Raw genomic sequence first — 19,338 nt, forward strand, 5'->3', positions numbered from 1 at the left:
GGGCAGGACCTATAAACATGTAATACCCAATAGCATTGTGAGGCTGAACAAAAATACATTTTGACTATGTAAATGTAGTCTTTAAAAAAACTAAAACATTTACTGACTTTTTTAGAATAGCTTAAAGTAATGTTGTAAAATTACAACCGGGGGCCTTACAGGGTTAATCTTGAATTAATTGATTTAGATATTGATTTAGATATTGAAATATTATTATTATCATAAATATTATGAATTTACAACTTTGTTTTTTTATTAGCTTACATTTCCAATGTGATTTAATATTAAAAATATTATGACTTAATATTTAATCTATTATATTTTTTTTTTTTTACTTGATTCTCAAAAATATGTTCTTACTAACAGTGGCAATACATTCTCCTGTATCCTAGAAAAATACAATGAGAGCATAGTATTTAATAATAAAAGAGAGACTGTCTCATAATTTGATTCTTTGCAGTTGGCGGAAATGAGCCTCCATACATTGATCCATAGGAGAACCAGATGTATTAATAATATACATTATGTTCTTCTTCCTCTTTAAGTAGACAGCTTTACTAGATGTTCTTCACCCCGAAGTTCTCTTGGCAAATAGCTCTGTTTGTGCCTGATTACCTAATTAATTCATAGATCCACCTTAAAAAAACCAGGGTAATCCCGGGCTGGTCCCTCCCTCTTTTGCGGTCTCCAGCACCAGCTCACTTCCCTCTCTCTCAGTTCCCCCTCCACCAGGAAAAGACGCTCACCCGGACTTTGGGTATTTTCTCCGGTCCCTTGTTTGTAGACGGACCCCTCCAGTCCCACCCACTACTCTGCAAAACATCCTCACACACTGCTCTTTGTTACCACAGCATTTGCCCCCTCCTCTGCTTTTATTCCACATGAGAAAGAGTTCATTTCTTCCTTTCAGCGGATTGATTTCTGACTGCATCTGGATTGTTTTCCCTTCCTCGGGGGGGGGGGGGCTGTCGCTGCAGGATCAGGGCTTGATGCGTCCTCTAACGCAATTACTGCAAATAAAACTGGTTTAAACGTCGGAACAAAAGGGACGTTGAAGATTTTTTTTTACACCCCCCCTTACCCGGGTCTGTCAATCAATTTGCACCACTGCAGTTGTCAAGTTGGAGCCCTGCTGGGAAATGGACAAACCTCTGAACTGAAGACGCTGCTCTGCCTCACACACTACCACAGCCAGGACGTGATTAGGACAGGATTCCCCGAGTGGAGGTAACGTAAATTCTCTATTTAAAAAAACTTTATTGGCTAAAGTCCTGTTTCCTTCAATTCACTTGTGGCTGGTGGCAAGAAACACGCCGTGGTTTGTCTCCCAGTATCCATTAAAGTGATTTTCTAACGTGTTTTCTACTGTCGTGTCCCCAGTTGTCCGCACTGCTTAGCATCCGGGTAACGTGCTCAACCGCTGTTTCTTTACCTTGACCACCACTTATTAGCAACAAGAGGCACATTTGGGGTTTTCCACAGGTGTGAAAGCACAACTATCAGGCTCCAGGGATAATATACCTGATATTGTATCGTATTTCCCCAAACAATTTCTCACAAACCCGCCGGGGCACGTTTTCTAACCTGTTTCTCCTCGTCAAACGTCCCGACAGTTAGCTAGGTTACAGCCCCGAGACGTGCCTCTGTAGTCTGCACTGGCCAATGCTGTCAAGTCTCCATTCAAAAAAATGTGGACTTGTAAACACCAACTTGCATCGCTTGAAGACTTATCAAAACACCTGTTAAATGATCTTTAAGACAATAATTCATCTGTAATAGATCGAATATCACTTAATTTCGACAAAATATCAACTTTTAGACATGTTACACAGTGCTCCTTGCTAGTCCCTGTCGCCCACCTCTGTTTGTTTTCCAGCCAGGAGACCGTGAGTGTCAGTTAGTAAAGTTATAATTTCAGTAACATATCATGTTTATAAGTGTACTGGAGGTATGCCGAATTGAACGGCTGTTTCTACTGATTCTTACGGGGGGTTTAAGATCTATAAAATCTTCACGTCCACCATTTAACGAGGAGGTTTATTTAAATGGTGAGTTTCCGAATGGCGCTGTTGTGGCGGGGTCTCCCCGGCGACAGCGGCACGTATCGACTGTTGCAGTGGTTGCGAGGCAGGAATCAGACCGCCTGCGAGTGTCTGGAAACAGTTTGCTCATAGTTCCTGCCTACAGTGTTTTGTTTTCCGACCGATATTTCCCCTTGGTAACCAAAATAACCCTTTGCCATTAGTACATTACATTGTCTCTTGTAACTTCATTGAAAAAAGCGGCTTTTTGCAGCGAACACTGGTTGCTGCGGTCCTGTTTTGATATTAAAGGTATGTGTTTATGGTAGAACTATCCTCGCACTGTCGTCATGAATGCGGCGCCTTCAGGGTGAGCTTGTTGGAGTGGTTTGCCCACATTTACATTGTAAATAGCAATTCTGCTTTCCAGGCTGTCATAATGACGGGGAGGCTGTGAACGACGGTGGAGAAAAATAATCGTTACCGAGCTCGTTTTATTTTAATTAACGGGCGTTGAGCTCGCTAAGATCCGTCCTTTCGTCATAATGCAAAGATGGGCGGATGAGCACCAGTAGCAGCTCTGCTCCTTTTCACTCCTCATTTCATCCATATCCATCTCCTCCTCCTCCTCCCCTCTCTATCTGGGTGTGTCCTGCCTTATTGCGTTAGGAAGGAGGGGGGATCCCGCATCTTGGCTCATGGTGACTCCTCAGCTTGTGACCTCCAAACGAGGGCATAGCTCCTTCTGTTTTCCTCTGATGCTAATTTACCAAACAATGGAGCTGTTTGCAACATAAAATGAATTGCAAGGGAAACTTTGGTATCTTTTTATGGATATCGGTTACATTTTAGGGGGATTTTTCATGAGAGTAGTGGCAAGATGAGGTTTACTGCATCCCAAAAGACAAACAGGACTAGTTGATCAAATGTCCCCATTTTCACTGATGAATGCATCATATTTCACCCACTGAGTCCAGAGGTCTGACATGTGCTATGTTTTTTTAAAGCAGATCATTAGTAATGCATTGTATCAGTACGATAAATGTACTTTGACAGCGCCTTTCTAGTCTTCAAACCACTTAAAGCAGTTTTACTCTACATGCCAACATTTTCCACTTAAACACACATTAATACACTGATGGCAGGGCTGCTATACAAGGTGCCAAACTGCTCTTCATCTGATCTAATGCTTGTGCACTCTCACACATACCAATGGCGGTGCCTTCGGGAGCAATTCAGGTTTCAGTATCTTGCCCAAGGACACTTTGACATGCAGACTGGAGAAACCAGGGATTTAACTTCCCTGACTCATTTACAAAACAATATAAATGTGACAAGAGTCTATACAGTACAAAGTATTTTTGACAGGTGCATTGGATCAGAAACTCTCACTTTATTTGCTAGATGTCAGACCCCAGACATTTATTATGTAATGATGTGATGATTAACAACGTGCAAGATTCTGAGGGAATTTCACAGGAGGTTATATTAAAATGTGCAATCTGATGACTAGTATTCAGGGTTTTCCCCATAAAATGCTTCAGCTGAGGTGGTCCACCACACAGATCCTGACGCATATTGTCTTGTGATGTTAACAGATGACGGCCTTAACAATTAGCTACACTCCATATAATGACTTTGTTGTGAGAAATGGCACCTCTGTTCTTTTTCCCTTAGGGTTAATGTTGTAATTTTGAATAAAAGAGTAATTGTTATTTCATGACGTTAGCAGAGGTGGTCTATGCTTCAGGCAAGGGTTTCTACATCTGCTATAACTAGAGGTGAAATGATTAGTTAATTAATTGATTAACTGACCAATAGTAATTTAAAAAAAAAAAAAAACACAATTTCCAATTTGTCAAATCTTTTGAACATTTTAGCTTTTCTCTGATTTATATCACGATTAACTTATTTTGGTTTTGGTATATTGCTCAGACTCAGAAAATATCAACAGGACTAATTAGTAGTGAAAGTAATTATTGGTTGTAATCATTAGTCTTTGTAAATACACATAAGGAGGTGAACGTCTCCCAAATCTCAACAATGCAAAGTGCAGATTTATGTCTCAAGCGAGCTAATGGTTGATCAAATATCCTGTTGCAAAGTATTCTCTTTTGTTCCTGTCTGAGTGTGGGTTGCAGTCAGCGTTTCCGCCAGGGGGGCGTCTTGCCGTCATTTGACGCCCTTATTCAGCTCGGGACGCCCTGAACGCGAGCCGAGGGCGTCCAAAAATATTAATAATTCGAGAGAAGATCGAGAGTTTTTATCGCTTGAAATGACGAAAAGGAAAAAGGACAAGGACATCCCTCTGTTGGAGGGGCAAAGGAGTCTGGTGGGATTCTTTTCTGAGTATTGAAGATCGTTTCCCCCGACATCAAAGGTGCCTGCTACAGGACAACACGGAACATGCGCGATTTGGACGCGATGAGCGGGGGGGGTTTTAGTGGAGCACGCGCGTGAGCTGCGAGCACCAGAGCCTCGCAGCGGCGAAACTGAGGCTCCGTGGTAAACTGTGGAAACATGAAGAGCCGTTTGGGAGCCGAAACGGCCGGCGCTTTAAGAGAGCCGAGCCAAATGATCCGGCTCACTAATGTAAAAAGACAGTATCTATAAGGGACGGCTCAAGTAAAAATTCAAGCACCCCCCCCCCCCCGCTCTCGGGGTGGACGCCCTCACAGCCCTGGTCTGGCGGAAACACTGGTTGCAGTTACATGTTGTTCTAATCTTCTAGCAGGGCAGCAAACTGAATATCTACTCAAGGCTTTTAGTATTGTTGCCCGTATTGTCATTGTCCGATAAGAAAGCCATATTCAAGATCTTTCACTTTTTCACTGATGTACTTGTTTATTTTCTGATTGTTTTATGCTCTCGGAACATTTTGGTTTGCTAAACGTAGTAGGACCAACAGAATGTAGACTGTGTGTAAATGCCTGCCATCGGCCGCACATCATCGTAGGAATTGGTTTGACTTTCTATTGGACACGTGTTGCCCTCAATATTCCAAAAGAAACACACGTGAACATTAGCGACAACCATTTATGTTTCCTAACCTGCGGCCTGAAGAAGCCAAATTTCAGCTTAGTGCACCTAATAATGGGATTGGTTTCCACTATATTCTTTCAGCTTTAATTGGTTGGCTCTTAATGTGGAAAATCAGCAGGAAATGCTTGATGTAATTGGTAGTAGCTTCACTTTAATTGAGAAATCACACCATGAAGAGACCGGGAATAGTTAGTGAATGCAAAAAGAAAATTACTTCAGCACAGAGTTTATTTGTTTTTGCTTTTATTTGAGACTTCAATTACTTTAACCCTTCTCTTGCGTTAGGTCATACCCCCCTTCCCATGCTATTTTCGGTCAAAATTGACCGGTGTGTTTTGCACAGTTATATCTCTGGAACCCCTTATCCAATTTTGATGGTTGACATCTAATTTGAACAGTCAAAGCAAGTAGAATCAAGGGATGACATACACAATGACACCAGGGGTGAATTTCATATTATTTTTGGCAGTAAGTTCAAAGATAGTGCTTATTTTACATTACTGTATATTATAAAAATGCTTGCCATAGGCTGTGTTTACTGGAGATGGAAATGATTTAGTTAGTGTTGTAGCTGAGATTCTTCCCGTTCCAATGATGGGATGTATTGATTTGATACAAGCAAGCCAGTGTTTCATGTCATGGTCCGGACCCACCGGTGGGCCCATCAAGTTCAGCATTCACTGTGATGAATATAAAATAAGACACTGATACTGTTTTCTTCAATGAACATTTATTGAAAGAGAAATACACCATAACAGAACGTGTGTGTGGTGTGTGTGTGTGTGTGTGTGTGTGGTGTGTGTGTGTGTGTGTGTGTGTGTGTGTGTGTGTGTGTGTGTGTGTGTGTGTGTGTGTGTGTGTGTGTGTGTGTGTGTGTGTGTGTGTGTGTGTGTGGTGTGTGTGTGTGTGTGTGTGTGTGTGTGTGTGTGTGTGTGTGTGTGTGTGTGTGTGTGTGTGTGTGTGTGTGTGTGTGTGTGTGTGGTGTGTGTGTGTGTGTGTGTGTGTGTGTGTGTGTGTGTGTGTGTGTGTGTGTGTGTGTGTGTGTGTGTGTGTGTGTGTGTGTGTGTGTGTGTGTGTGTGTGTGTGTGTGTGTGTGTGTGTGTGTGTGTGCTCACGTGTGTTCACGCACATAGTTGGCAATGCAAAATTGTGGAATGTCACCTCAGGCTCCTCTCCCTCAGGGGCTTCTATCTCAGGGGCCTCTCCTTCCTCTCCCTCAGGGGCCTCTCCCTCAGGTGCCTCTTCCTGATCTGTTATAGGCTCATAGTCTGGATCGCTGTTGTCTTCCATTTCTGAGACATCTTGAACCAGATGAAGGGGAGATAGAGGAATCTCCTCTTCATCTGGTTCAAAAATGTGTCCAGCCCCTGGTACAGAAAATAGCCTAATCGGTCGCCTGCTCATTGTGTCAATTAGTCAAATGTGAGCAAGGCACAAATATAACTGCTTGAGAGATAGTAAGGGAAGCACATTTAGCGCGAGAAAGTGAGAGGTTTGTGTTTCTCGAGGGGCACAGTGCTCGCACCTGTGAGAAGGTATTGTGGTTCCCGTAACTTGTGCGTGCGTGTGTGTGTGTGTGTCAGAGTTCCCGTTAGAATATTTTTTCGCCGGTCAACATGTCCGTTAAAGTTGAAATCTTCCGGACAAAATGAGAAAAGTGCCGGTCAAAGGTCTTCTTTGTTATTTATTGTGCTTTAAAACAAATTGATATGATTCAATATTAAACAAACTAATTATAGCAGATTAACTACATTATTCAAACGTGTACAGTAATTTACAATAACACGGGAATAATAAACGGAGCGCTCTCCCTCTCCTGACAGCCCGTCAGTATCATGCAGCTCGCGGATCAGTAATGAGTGACCAGACAGTAAAACTAAACATATCTATAACTAGTTACAGTAGTTTGAGAGGTCATTAAAATAGCTACGTGTGCTATTCTAACCCGGTGTGTGTTTTGTTCCGCTCACCGCTGCATGTGATCATGCAGAGCTGCGTGTCGACTCGTCAGCAGCAGCTGATCTCTCTCTCTCCCGTCAGATTAGACTTCACTCGCGTTTATGTCCATATCGATCAGATCCAGCTAGTTCTAGCTAATGATAGGACTACCTGCTTATTAAAAGACACCTAAACAATAAGTGTCGCTATGCAACTGGGTGAGGCCGCAAAGTATAGCGCAGCATTATGCATTTGTTTACATGCCCACCGGAACCCCGAGGCATTACCAACAGATCAACGCACAATCAACCCATACAGGACATCTCTTTCTCCACATTACGTGTTAGACGTTAGAATTGACTATTATTGTCTGTCACATACTCTTTTGTCTGTCACATAAATGGCGCAAGTTGCGCAACTGATGTAATATTGCGCTAAACGAAAATGATTTTGAACGGACACTTTGACCGGAGAGATTTAGATTTGCCGGTCTTCACCATATTTTACCGGTCGTAGTCCGTATAATTACCGGCTAACGGGAACGTGTGTGTGTGTGTGTGTGTGTGTGTGTGTGTGTGTGTGTGTGTGTGTGTGTGTGTGTGTGTGTGTGTGTGTGTGTGTGTGTGTGTGTGTGTGTGTGTGTGTGTGTGTGTGTGTGTGTGTGTGTGTGTGTGTGTGTGTGTGTGTGTGTGTGTGTGTGTGTGTGTGTGTGTGTGTGTGTGTGTGTGTGTGTGTGTGTGTGTGTGTGTGTGTGTGTGTGTGTGTGTGTGTGTGTGTGTGTGTGTGTGTGTGTGTGTGTGTGTGTGTGTGTGTGTGTGTGTGGTGTGTGTGTGTGTGTGTGTGTGTGTGGTGTGTGTGGTGTGTGTGTGTGTGGTGTGTGTGTGTGTGGTGTGTGTGTGTGTGTGTGGTGTTGTGTGTGTTGTGTGTGTGTGTGTGTGTGTGTGTGTGTGTGGTGTGTGTGTGTGTGTGTGTGTGTGTGTGTGTGTGTGTGTGTGTGTGTGTGTGGAGATGTTTTCCATCTGCAGGATGAACATAAAACACTCATACCCATTCATTTTCTATGGCGGTCAAATCTGACCGAAAACATCAAGGGTGTTTCACTGTTGAATAAATCACTCAAAATTAAATGCAAGTGGTGACCATCAAGTGTATATGTTCAGAGGCCTAGTGTGGAGGATAACATAAGATATTGAGGCAATTGGATGAAAAACACAATATATATGATTAAAATAAAAGTCATTCGGTCACTTTTGACCCGAAACGCAAGAGAAGGGTTAACATTGTCTTTTATGTGAGACTTCACTGTACAAATATCAGCCCCATAATGACTAGTGACCTGCCCCGGTGTGTGATTGAATGCAGCCTCAGACTCCCTGCACAGCATGATGGATGCTTATAGATTATTGATGGATGGAGCCACTGGTGGTCCAACATTTCATTATCCTAATAAATAATGCCTGAAAATAATGCATGATGGATATTATCTGTCCAACCTCCATGCTGAGGTTTACCTGTATACGGAGGAGCGCTCTGTTTGTTTCTGGAGCTGCAGCTGCTGAGCTCCTGATGATGACCACAGGAAGTGACGGGGGCTGACTCAGTGGGCCTTTCTCATTTCACTAATTTCCCCTCCTCGACTCCTATCCTCGTGTCTTAGTCCCGCCCACAGGAGATGCGAGCGGAGGAGCCAAGGAGGGGAGCCGAGGATCAGAGAGGAGGGGAAGCAGCAGGCGGTTAGAGAAATGAGAACTCCTCTCCTCTGAGCGGTCATTTTAAAGAGACGTCCGTTAATGATGATAGGAGGCACAGCAGCCTGACTGTCTGATGGACAGATGTGTTCATGACCACTTATATATTTACTTTTAATTCATTCACAGTGCGGTATAATGAGACAATAACAGGCTACAGATGCGGACATACACACACAAATATATATTTTAGTGGTGCACGATAATTATCGGCCCGATAATTATCGGTCCGATATTAGGAATTATGACGTCATCCCGATAAACCCGATAACAGTATTAATAGCCCCGATAATATACAATATATATTTTGGGTAAAAAAAAAGAAAAAAATACTGCGGTGTGGGTGGATTGGGATGAGGGGCGCTTGTTTTTCACTCGGCTCCTCCCGTTTTGCCAGTACTGTGGTATTAGTGGTTTAGGAAGAGGGGAGTTTCTCACAAATCCAGCGCTCCCTAACTCATGCCTGGCTGTGACGTAAATGGTGTGCGGCCGTGAAGCCAGGACAGTAAACAAACATGTCGTCGGTAGTATGGGACTATTTCAAAGTTTCAGAGTTAGATAGTTCGCTTGCTATTTGTATTAACAAATGCAGAAGTTCCACGAGGAGGGAAAAAGGCAACGAGCTATAATACTTCCAACCTGATTAGTCACCTGAAACATCGCCATCGCTACGATGGTGTGTTAAAAGCGTACGAAGACGCCTGCGCTGCTAAACTAGCAGCGAATCCAAAGCCGGATGCAAAGGCACCGGGGCTTTTACCTATCGACGAGGCTTTTGAAAAAGGCAAGAAGTTTATTTGGGAAAATAAATATGGTCACTTTGAAGAGTCAAAACTGTTCTTGGCTTTGTTTTGTTCATAGTAGTAATGCTCATGTCATTTGCTCACTACTAGTCTTTTTTTTACCACCAGGTGTGCAAAAACTACAGGTACATTTAATATATATATATATTATATTATTATCGGTTATCGGTATCGGTCTTGAGAAGCAGGAAGTTATCGGTATCGGTTTCAAAAAACCAATATCGTGCATCCCTAATATATTTATATAAATATATACAATTTCAGAATCAAACAAGTACGAGAGCACTCACAGCATATTAGCGTAACACTATCAGAGACTGGATATATCAAAAGTTGTATTTACAAGTATTAAAAGTAAGCATAGGACAACAAACCAACACTAGTGTTACACGGTGTACCGATACTTGAAAGGTACCGCGATACCCTCCCGTTAAAAACGTTACGATTCCTCCGTTTCATTAGTATCGGTACTTTAAGAATGACGGGGAAAAGTACTCCGGTGAGAAAGCGCCGTTTTAATAAGAGCTGTGTGTGTTCAGCGCTCTGCTTCCACTCCCTGCACTGCAGCCGTGCCTGCAGTCCCGCCCCTCTCAAGCATGCGCTAAGTCCCTCCCCTCTCTCGTGCAGCGCTAGCTGCCAGAGCATGTGAGAAAGCAAGAAGCATGGCTGCAAGTGAGAGTGCAACTGCCGCTGCGCCTCGGCTTGTTGACAAAAAAGGCGCCACAAGCGAAATTTGGAAGTATTTTAGCTATATCTCTGACAGTGAGGGCAAGACTACGGACACCACGAGGCCTGTCTGTAAGAAATGTTTTAGATCCCTGCAAACCAAGGGAGCCAACACATCAAACTTGGCTAAGCACCTCGCTGACCGGCATCCAGACAGGTTAGCGAATGTGATAGATAACATAATTACATCATGCTCAAGACCGTGTCAAACCAGTGTAATTTATTTTGTGACAAATGAACGTTTTCGTAGTTTGCCGAGGCAATTAATGGCAATGATAATTGTCTAATATGGCTATATTTTTAGCTAACTTACCAATATTGTTATGGTTCTGGTGTGAAATAAAGCACAATAATTACATTTAAGACTGTTTCCCTTTTTTTTAAGAAAATAATCGGAACCGCAATTCTTGACTTGGTATCGGTATCGAAACCAAAATGTTGGTATCGTGACAACACACATACACACACTGTACCACACGGACCTACAGCTCCTAAAGCATATAATATCAGGATACAGCCGTTGTATTTTATTATGTGAAGCAGGGTTTCCGCTAGGATTTTTTCTCGCCGGTCAAATGTCCGAACAGAATCTATTTTACCGGACAAATTTGAAACTTACCGGTCATGTTTCAATAATAATAATAATAAGAATTGTGTTGCAGAGTTTCCGTTAGCAGGTAATTACCGGACTATGAGCGGATATGCTGATGTTTAAAACTCAGTTAATGGGGCTCATTTTTATATTGCTTCAGTTTATAATCATAACAGATCGAAAAACTCAGATTCATTTTCAATAAATGACTCCACAAACAACATAATTATTACATTCAAAGAAACTACTTGCAATAGATGAAGTACATTATTCAAAAGTTTACATTTACTTTGAATAACAACACGGGAGAAACGGATCCTCTCTTTTCCTCCCTCCCTCCCTCCCTCCCTCCCTCTCTCCCTCTCTCCTGACAGCCCGTCAGTTTCTCATGCAGCGCGCTAAACAGTGGGCGGGGCTTCAGGTGATTATGCAGCAGCTGATCTGATCTCTCTCTCGGGTCTGGTTATACTTCACTCGCGTTTATGTCCATATCGATCAGATCCAGCTCTCCTGACCGGCCTTTATAGAGAGCACCGATCAAACTATTAAGAGTGAATATCGGCCGATAATGATCGGCGGCCGATCGATCGGAGCATCGGACATTTTGACCGGCAGGTTTTGAATTTACCGGTTTTTATTCAATTTTACCAGCTAAAAACCGTTAATTACCGCCTAACGGAAACCCTGATGTGAAGCACTAAATAGTTTTTAAAAAATATCGACTCTTTGATTGTAGATATCTACTAAACTAAAGCAAATAAAGAGAGTAATGTAGGCCTGTTATACTGAGTGATATATATTTTACACACTGTTCTGCTTTCTGCATGGACCTCACAGCTGTTCTCACTGTAAACATTGCGTTGCGATGAAAGCAGTTAATAAAATAATATCCAGGGGATGCATGCAGAGCTGTCATTGGCTGAGATAAGTCCGGCCGTGCGTCACGACTCTTTTAAACATCACTGTTGCTGGAAATGCATCCACAGAGGAGCCGTGGAGGACCCATCAGTGTATCCTCGATTATAGCTCCTCCAGAGAGCCTCCTCGACGCTCGATCCTCGGTCCTCGATGTGCATTTAGAGAAATTAGATGTCCTTCAACATGGCGCGCCGAAAACCATTTCCGGGTCACTACCGGAGGACCAAGGATTCGAGGAGTCGAGGAGGGGAAATTAGAGAAATAAGAAAGGCCCAGTGTGTCCGTCCTCCTAACGTCCTGCAGGAGGAAAAGAATAGATTGTAAAATTCATTTTGATTTATTATTAGTCAATGGAATTCTGTACCTCGCGGGGTGCATGCAGAATGCATTTACATGCAGCTTGAGGCACATACTGCGAAACAAATGTTTACAAACAAGAATTTTTGTTGGACTTGACACTATGAATCTGTGGTAAAATCCTCTATCTATAATTACAAACTGATGCTCCTCTGAACTGTTACACTTCGGAAAAAGCAGATGATGTGATGTGTGGCTGCACTGAATTGTGGGTGGCAAGCAGTGTTTCCGCCAGACCAGGGCTGAGAGGGCGTCCACCCCGAGAGCTGGAGGTGTGAGCGGGAGGTGTGACGTCACGTTGTGTCACGTGACTTGAATTTTGAATTGAGCCGTCCCTTTATAGATACTATCTCTTTACGTATTAGTGATGGGAATTCCGGCTCTTTTTAGTGAGCTGGATCATCGTGGATGATGGATTTCTCCCTGTGTGATTGTCCAATGTTGGTTTTCAAAATGGCGGCTTTATAAAATTCTCTTTCTCTTTGACTCTAAATCTGCTGTCCTGGAGTTATAAAATGCAATGTTCATACTACTTTGCACTATTGGATCGGAGGCTTTACCACCGCTTTCTTTTTGCCCGTGTGGTTTCTGGTGGAGGTGGATTTGAAATGTGTCAGACCAACCTGCTACTCTGACATTGAGGCTGTGATGTGGGATCTCAGATGTTCAGACATGTAGACCACAGAATGAGTCTGAACCACGTGGCACTTACGGATCAAATCGAATCGGTTCCTCCCTCGCTGCTGTCGGGTCTTGAGTCGGTTTGTGACTTTAATGATGATATTCATAATGCAGTTCATACTCAGACACAAATATTGCTACATGACTGCTGTCTGAAAAGTTGCAAAAAATCTAAAGTAATGAAAAAAGAGGCATTGCACCACACTGGCTCATGTTTCAGGTCATATTAATAATTTAATTGTGACATATGTTATCTTTTTACTTTGATACATCTGAGACATACAGAATATGTAATCTAAAATGTTTTTTTACAGTTCAAATGACAAAAATGTACTTTACATTGGTTGAGCGTAGTAAACTCTGTCAATGATTAAATCCTGTAGCTTTATAAAATATTATAAGATATGACGAGAATCATGTCTGTTGCTCGGCAGATTTTCACATTCAATGAATTCTCCTTGGTATTCAGGTACAGTACATGACAAAACTGAATAATACAAATATTAGAATCTAGGGGTGTAACGGTTCACAAACATTTCGGTTCGGTACGTACCTCGGTTTTTAGGTCACGGTTCGGTTCGGTAAGTCTTCGGTACAGCAGAACAAATTATCACAAAATTTAATTTTTTTTAATTTTTTTTTATTATTATTAAACTGTGAATATATAATAAATACAAAATATAATAAAATAAACATTAAGGTGCAGCATTTCGATGAACTGAAATAATCTGTATTTGAACTGTACTGTACTAGCACCTAAGCAGCCAGTTTGACATTATGACTTGCTTGTCATTGTATTTTCATGTTTTTTGTAAAGAAAAATGAACTTGTCCACATTGCTTGCCGAAAGGGCAGATCTGCTGGCACTAACAATGTCTCCTGCTGTGGAGAACACCCTCTCTAGGGACAGAGGTAGCAGATACAGCCAGGTAGTGCTTTGCTAACATGGCAACATAAGGATATTTGGCGTTTGTAATAGCTTTGGCTCGGTCTGAACTCTCTGCGAGTGGTGGAGGCTTAAATGCTAGTGGGAGTCGGGTTTGCAATTCAGTCTTTTTTCTTTTGGTACCGGTGATATTCACGTTCGAGTGATGCCTTTTCAAATGAGTGTGCAAGTTTGATGTATTGCCAGCCGCGTAACCAATTTTATTTGAACAATGCCGACAAACAGCTTTGGTTCGGTCCACCTGTCTTTGTCCGTCATCCTTGTACGTAACTGCGAAACCAAAATGTTCCCAAACCGGAGACTTCAATGATGCTGGAGGATTTTCGAGCTCAACTTGTTCTGCATTCGCCATTTCGACAGTTCCTCAAATTACTGACAACATTTGAACGCATACCTGTGACCAGTCCTCATAGTATGCCTCTCGTCCAATGAAAGGACTTGGTCGCTCTGATGCGTTGAACACAATGTGAGCAAATTACTCTGAATGCTGCGACGCAGCACCTGAGATTACTTCCAAAAAGTTGTTCACGTTCTCAATTTTTTACGTTTAACGTTATATTCGTTCGGTACACATGTGTACTGAACCGTAGGGCCCGTACCGAATAATTTCGGTACAGCCCTACTAGAATCACTTAACCTTAGTCATACATGTTATTTTGTATTGCATCACAAGAGGATGAAAATCCTTTTTTTAATGATCAAGAGATTAATCAAATAGAAATTCAACAAAAAAACGTATTAATGTTTTTGATCAATATCCGTGATATAATCTGTATATCTTCCCATGTCTTGTGAGCAAATGAATCCAGTCTAGAAGCTTCTCTCTACTCTGATCAAAATGCGGACGATGTGTGTAAATGATAACCTCCGTCACTGAGTCAACACCACCTACAGAGAGTCATGCTCCCATAGCAGCAGAGTGGATATCGCTCACAGCTGAGTGGATTGACCAAACACACTGGACGTTACGCTGATGTGGACAGAGGTTTTTTTTTAAATGTGGAAACCCTTCTGCAGAAGGAATCCCTGCCTGTGAACCGCATCCTGCAGCGCACACTTAGTCTCTTATGTAAGTCCACATCAATTATTAATGGCCCAGCCCTACATTTAAGATATGGAAGCTCTCCTCAGTATTTGTGCTTATAAAAGAGCTGTTGGCCTTTATCTTTCTTTTATAACCCTCTTGACAGAAAAGGGTTCACCCCAATTCAATGGAGACCTACTGAAATATGAACTTGTCTAATGTTTTATTCATTAAGCTTTTTTTAAATGGTTATCCTACATTTTGAAAGCCTCATTTAGAATAAAAACCCTTTTTTGGCTGCAACGAGAAGCTCCATAGCTCTGTCTGTTGGTCGGTCCAAAAAGAAATCCCAACTGTTTTGGGGGCCTTCTGAGGCAGAAATATGGCATTCGTTAGAGATTGTGTAGAATGCATTAATATGTATGAATGTTTATGCGCACGTAGTTGCAGATATTTAACTAAACATTCATAGCAGAAATGTCTCTAATTTGACCATTTTAAACATACTGAACTCTGAAAATAAGAATTTGTTTTTAATAATAAAATAAATCCCCCCTCGTAATAATAAACCGATCATTTAGACTTTGTTGTACGTCATCTCACATGCATCAGAGGGATGTGCAACACGTGTCCAGCGCTGCACAATGTATCTTAAAGTGCAGGTAACCATAGCAACAGTACTGATGCTTCAGGCTGGTGAAAAAAACCTAACCGTGGGTTGAACTGCCTACAAACACATGATTTAAAGACAAAATGATAAAGAATCCTACATGGAGACGATAATAGAAGCAGTGTTGGAGCTACAGGTTGTTAACGATAATTAGGCCGACTGTAAAAAATGCTAATGTCTCTGGATTCTCAGCCAACAGAAGTGATTACAGATATCCTCATGACAGTTTTTGCACTGAGACCCCTTGTTGCTGATTTTTTGCCCTGCACCTGCTTTTTACGGAAATATCCACACAGATGACATGGAGGCGTCAGCAGGATTGATGATTGTGTCAATCTGAGAATGCTCTCATCCTAACACACACTTACATAACGCCTGTGTGTTTGTGTGTAGGTGGCAGGTGTTAAGTGGGTGGGAATGTCGAAGTGTGTGTGTGTGTGTGTCATTGAAGATTTCTGCAGCAGGATGAACTTTCAATAACAGCTTTTTCCTCGACACAGTTTAAAAAAAAACAAATTCAGATAAAGATTTATGTCTTCCTACCTATAGGGTATTTAATCAATCGTATTATCAAATCTAATTATGTTAAGCTTGTATCAGTAAGTAACTACATTTTTTAAATAACTCAAAGATTTAATTTAGATCCGTATCACTTTTATTGGCTGAGAAACAGACAAAATGGTCGTTTTATCTGTGGCCTAATTTATGGGGAAAACCTGTAGCTCCAACCTGAAAATGAGATGAGAAGATAAATATCGAAATGTTGTATTTTAGTATCACATTAAGTCCAACAAAGTTAAAACAACCCTTATGCACCCAACTCAAAGGGTCCCATTTAGGGTCACAAGAGGAACAGTAGAGGCATAAACTACAAATAAACCTGATTAGCATAATAATGTCCCTTTTTTAAAGTTAAACAAAAACACACACCTTAAGTTCATTTTATTTACCGTCCTTAGACCAACATCTGGATTTCTTTTTAGCTCGACACAAGCAGCACGTGCTGATTTGTATACCACATTCAAATGAGGTAGAAACAAATCCAACAGACAGACTGCTAAGTATACAGGAAGCTTGAGCATGTCATAAAGCTAAAAGAGAAAAGCAATACATCTTCAATAAACAATCAAAAAAGTAATATTAATAATATAATGCAGCTGTGAGTATAAAGATGTAGTAAGGGGGCGGTTATTTCCTGGCTGCATGCATCCTCCCTTCTACAATATGTGAAATAATGATCTGGTTAAAAGTAAAATAGAGATTATCAAAGAATACAAAATATAAAACAAAATGATGTGTGTCGTGTTCATTTTTCCCTCTTGTCGCTCTAACTTTAACTTTTTTCACCTCCTGGTGTGTGTGTGTGTGTGTGTGTGTGTGTGTGTGTGTGTGTGTGTGTGTGTGTGTGTGTGTGTGTGTGTGTGTGTGTGTGTGTGTGTGTGTGTGTGTGTGTGTGTGTGTGTGTGTGTGTGTGTGTGTGTGTGTGTGTGTGTGTGTGTGTGTGTGTGTGGTGTGTGTGTGTGTGTGTGTGTGTGTGTGTGTGTGTGTGTGTGTGTGTGTGTGTGTGTGAATCCTGATGAAGCTGTACTGGTGCAGAAAGGTGTTAAAGCTTGTTGTGAATTTGATGAGCTGCAGTGAGCTAAGCTGGGTGTGTGTGTGGGATGTTGTGTGGGGTTGTGTGTGTGTGTGTGGGAGAGAATGTTACATGCGAATGGATTTATTTTTCCACTGTATTTATGTTGCTATGAAGCTCAATGATTCTTTTTTTGTGAGCTTTCTCAGCTGATACTCAGTCACAACATATTGATATGTCTCAGTGTTTCCCCTAGGCTGGAGTCATAGCAGCGGTGCTAAGGCACGTGGGCCCAGCATAATGTGAGAGCGGAGCGCGTAGAATTTTGTAGTGTGTGCACGTGCGAAGTGCGCCCCGACAATTTGTTTCTATGTCTGCCAGCACAAGAAAGGCTCTTGAGGCCTAGTACCAGGGCCGGTTCTAGCCAATTTGTTGCCCTAGGCGAGATTTTATATATAAAGAATAAATGAAAAATCTCTACAAAAGACAAATACACTACAAAAACAGAAACATATTGACATAGGTCATATACGTCAAAATGGCTTCAAATGTATTCAGTATTGTATGAACATGTTTGAATTGGGTGGTGGACGTCACATCCTCTAGGGGGGACCGGGGGTAGGTTCCCCCGGGAAGATTTTTTTTGAACATTTGAAAGTAAAATGCTTCAATCTGGTGCACTTTGAGCACACGATTACTAGAGACCTGATCTAGGGGGTACAACTCTAAAACACCCATATGAAAAAGATCAGTTTACATTTTAATAATCAAATAAGTATGTGAACATAACCAATAACCTACCATAGCCAACAACTACGGAGCCCCCCTGGTGACATTGGTGAGAAAAATATTAATACGTGGCCACGTATTAATAATGCGTGGCCACGAGTTAATAATGCGTGGCCACGAGTTAATAATGCATGGCCACGAGTTAATAATGTTTGGCCACGAGTTAATAATGCATGGCCACGAGTTAATAATGCGTGGCCACTAATTAATAATGCGTGGCCACGAATGAGTTATTATGTTCCCACGCATTAGTAATTCATGGGAACACAATCATTATTACGCAATAACTAAATCCAGATAGTCTATAGAAACTGATGACTGAGTGACAACAAGTCGAGTAAAGTTGGAACGATATCAATAACTCATGAACAAAACGTTGTTCAGACACAAATGACGTCTCCTAAGTACCGTGGTAAGGTTGACAACGAACTACAATCACATTTTGATCAAAAAAAGCCAATACGTGCTGTCCTCCAAACTGGAGATATTACATTGGTCTCTATCTGCAGCCGGAGAAGAAATGCGTGCTCAGGGACCGTCTGCAAAGTGCAACTCCGAAAAAAGAGAATACAATAATATTCAATCACTTCACTATTATACAGTATATTTCTACCAAACTCACTACACACATCAATAGTCTCATGTTGCTCATACTACAGTAGAGAGTTTGGAAGAATGTGCTTTTGAATTATTTTGGTGAATATTTATATTGTAAAATCTTCAATAAATATGGCATCATCTTCAATAACGTTACTATTATACAGTATAAATATTCACCAAAATTATTCCAAACCATATTCTTCCAAACTCTCTGATGTAGTATGAGCAACAGAAGACTATTGATGTGGGTAATGAGTTTGGTAGTAATATACTGTAGAATAGTGAAGTGATATTATTATATTCTCTTTTTTCGGAGTTGCACTTTGCAGACGGTCCCTGAGCACTCGTTTCTTCTCCGGCTGCAGATAGAGACCAATGTAATGTGTCCAGCTCGGAGCGAGGACGGCGCATATTGGCTTTTTTTGATCAACATGTGATTGTAGTTCGTTGTCAACCTTACCACGGTACTTAGGAGACGTAATTTGTGTCTGAATAACGTTTTGTTCATGAGTTATTGATCCGTGAAATCCAAATCTGATATAGTTCTAACTTTACTCAACTACGTTTCAAACCGTGCATTTTCAGCAGCCGAATCAAGTGCTTTTTGCTAAGGATGACACTGTGCTTAACTGCAAGGGATGGCAGAATATAATTATAATTCATACCCAAATGAAAATAAAATAAAATCAAATCAAAATGATCCATGCTTCGCGATAATAGCCGTAGCATACGGTACAGAGTTTAGCTAGTGTTGTCACCTTTATATATACAGTCTATGGTTGTCACTCAGTCATCAGTTTCTATAGACTATCTGGATTTAGTTATTGCGTAATAATTATTGTGTTCCCACGAATTACTAATGCGTGGGAACATAATAACACATTTGTGGCCACGCATTATTAACTCGTGG

At 41.5% G+C, this 19,338-nt stretch overlaps 1 protein-coding gene across 5 annotated transcripts in view; it reads left to right on the plus strand.

The window, feature by feature from the left end:
- The first annotated feature begins 701 nt into the window (after positions 1–701).
- The window catches only part of LOC117537192 (plasma membrane calcium-transporting ATPase 1-like), a 141,998-nt gene continuing 123,361 nt past the window's right edge, over positions 702–19,338 (plus strand). For all 5 annotated transcript variants that reach the window (XM_034202346.1, XM_034202341.1, XM_034202344.1 and 2 more), the window contains exon 1: positions 702–1,227. The gene's annotated coding sequence lies outside the window, so the exon portion shown is untranslated. The remainder of the gene's footprint in view (positions 1,228–19,338) is intronic.

The sequence above is a fragment of the Gymnodraco acuticeps genome, unplaced genomic scaffold, assembly GCF_902827175.1.
Source record: "Gymnodraco acuticeps unplaced genomic scaffold, fGymAcu1.1, whole genome shotgun sequence".
Taxonomy (NCBI): Eukaryota; Metazoa; Chordata; class Actinopteri; order Perciformes; family Bathydraconidae; genus Gymnodraco; species Gymnodraco acuticeps.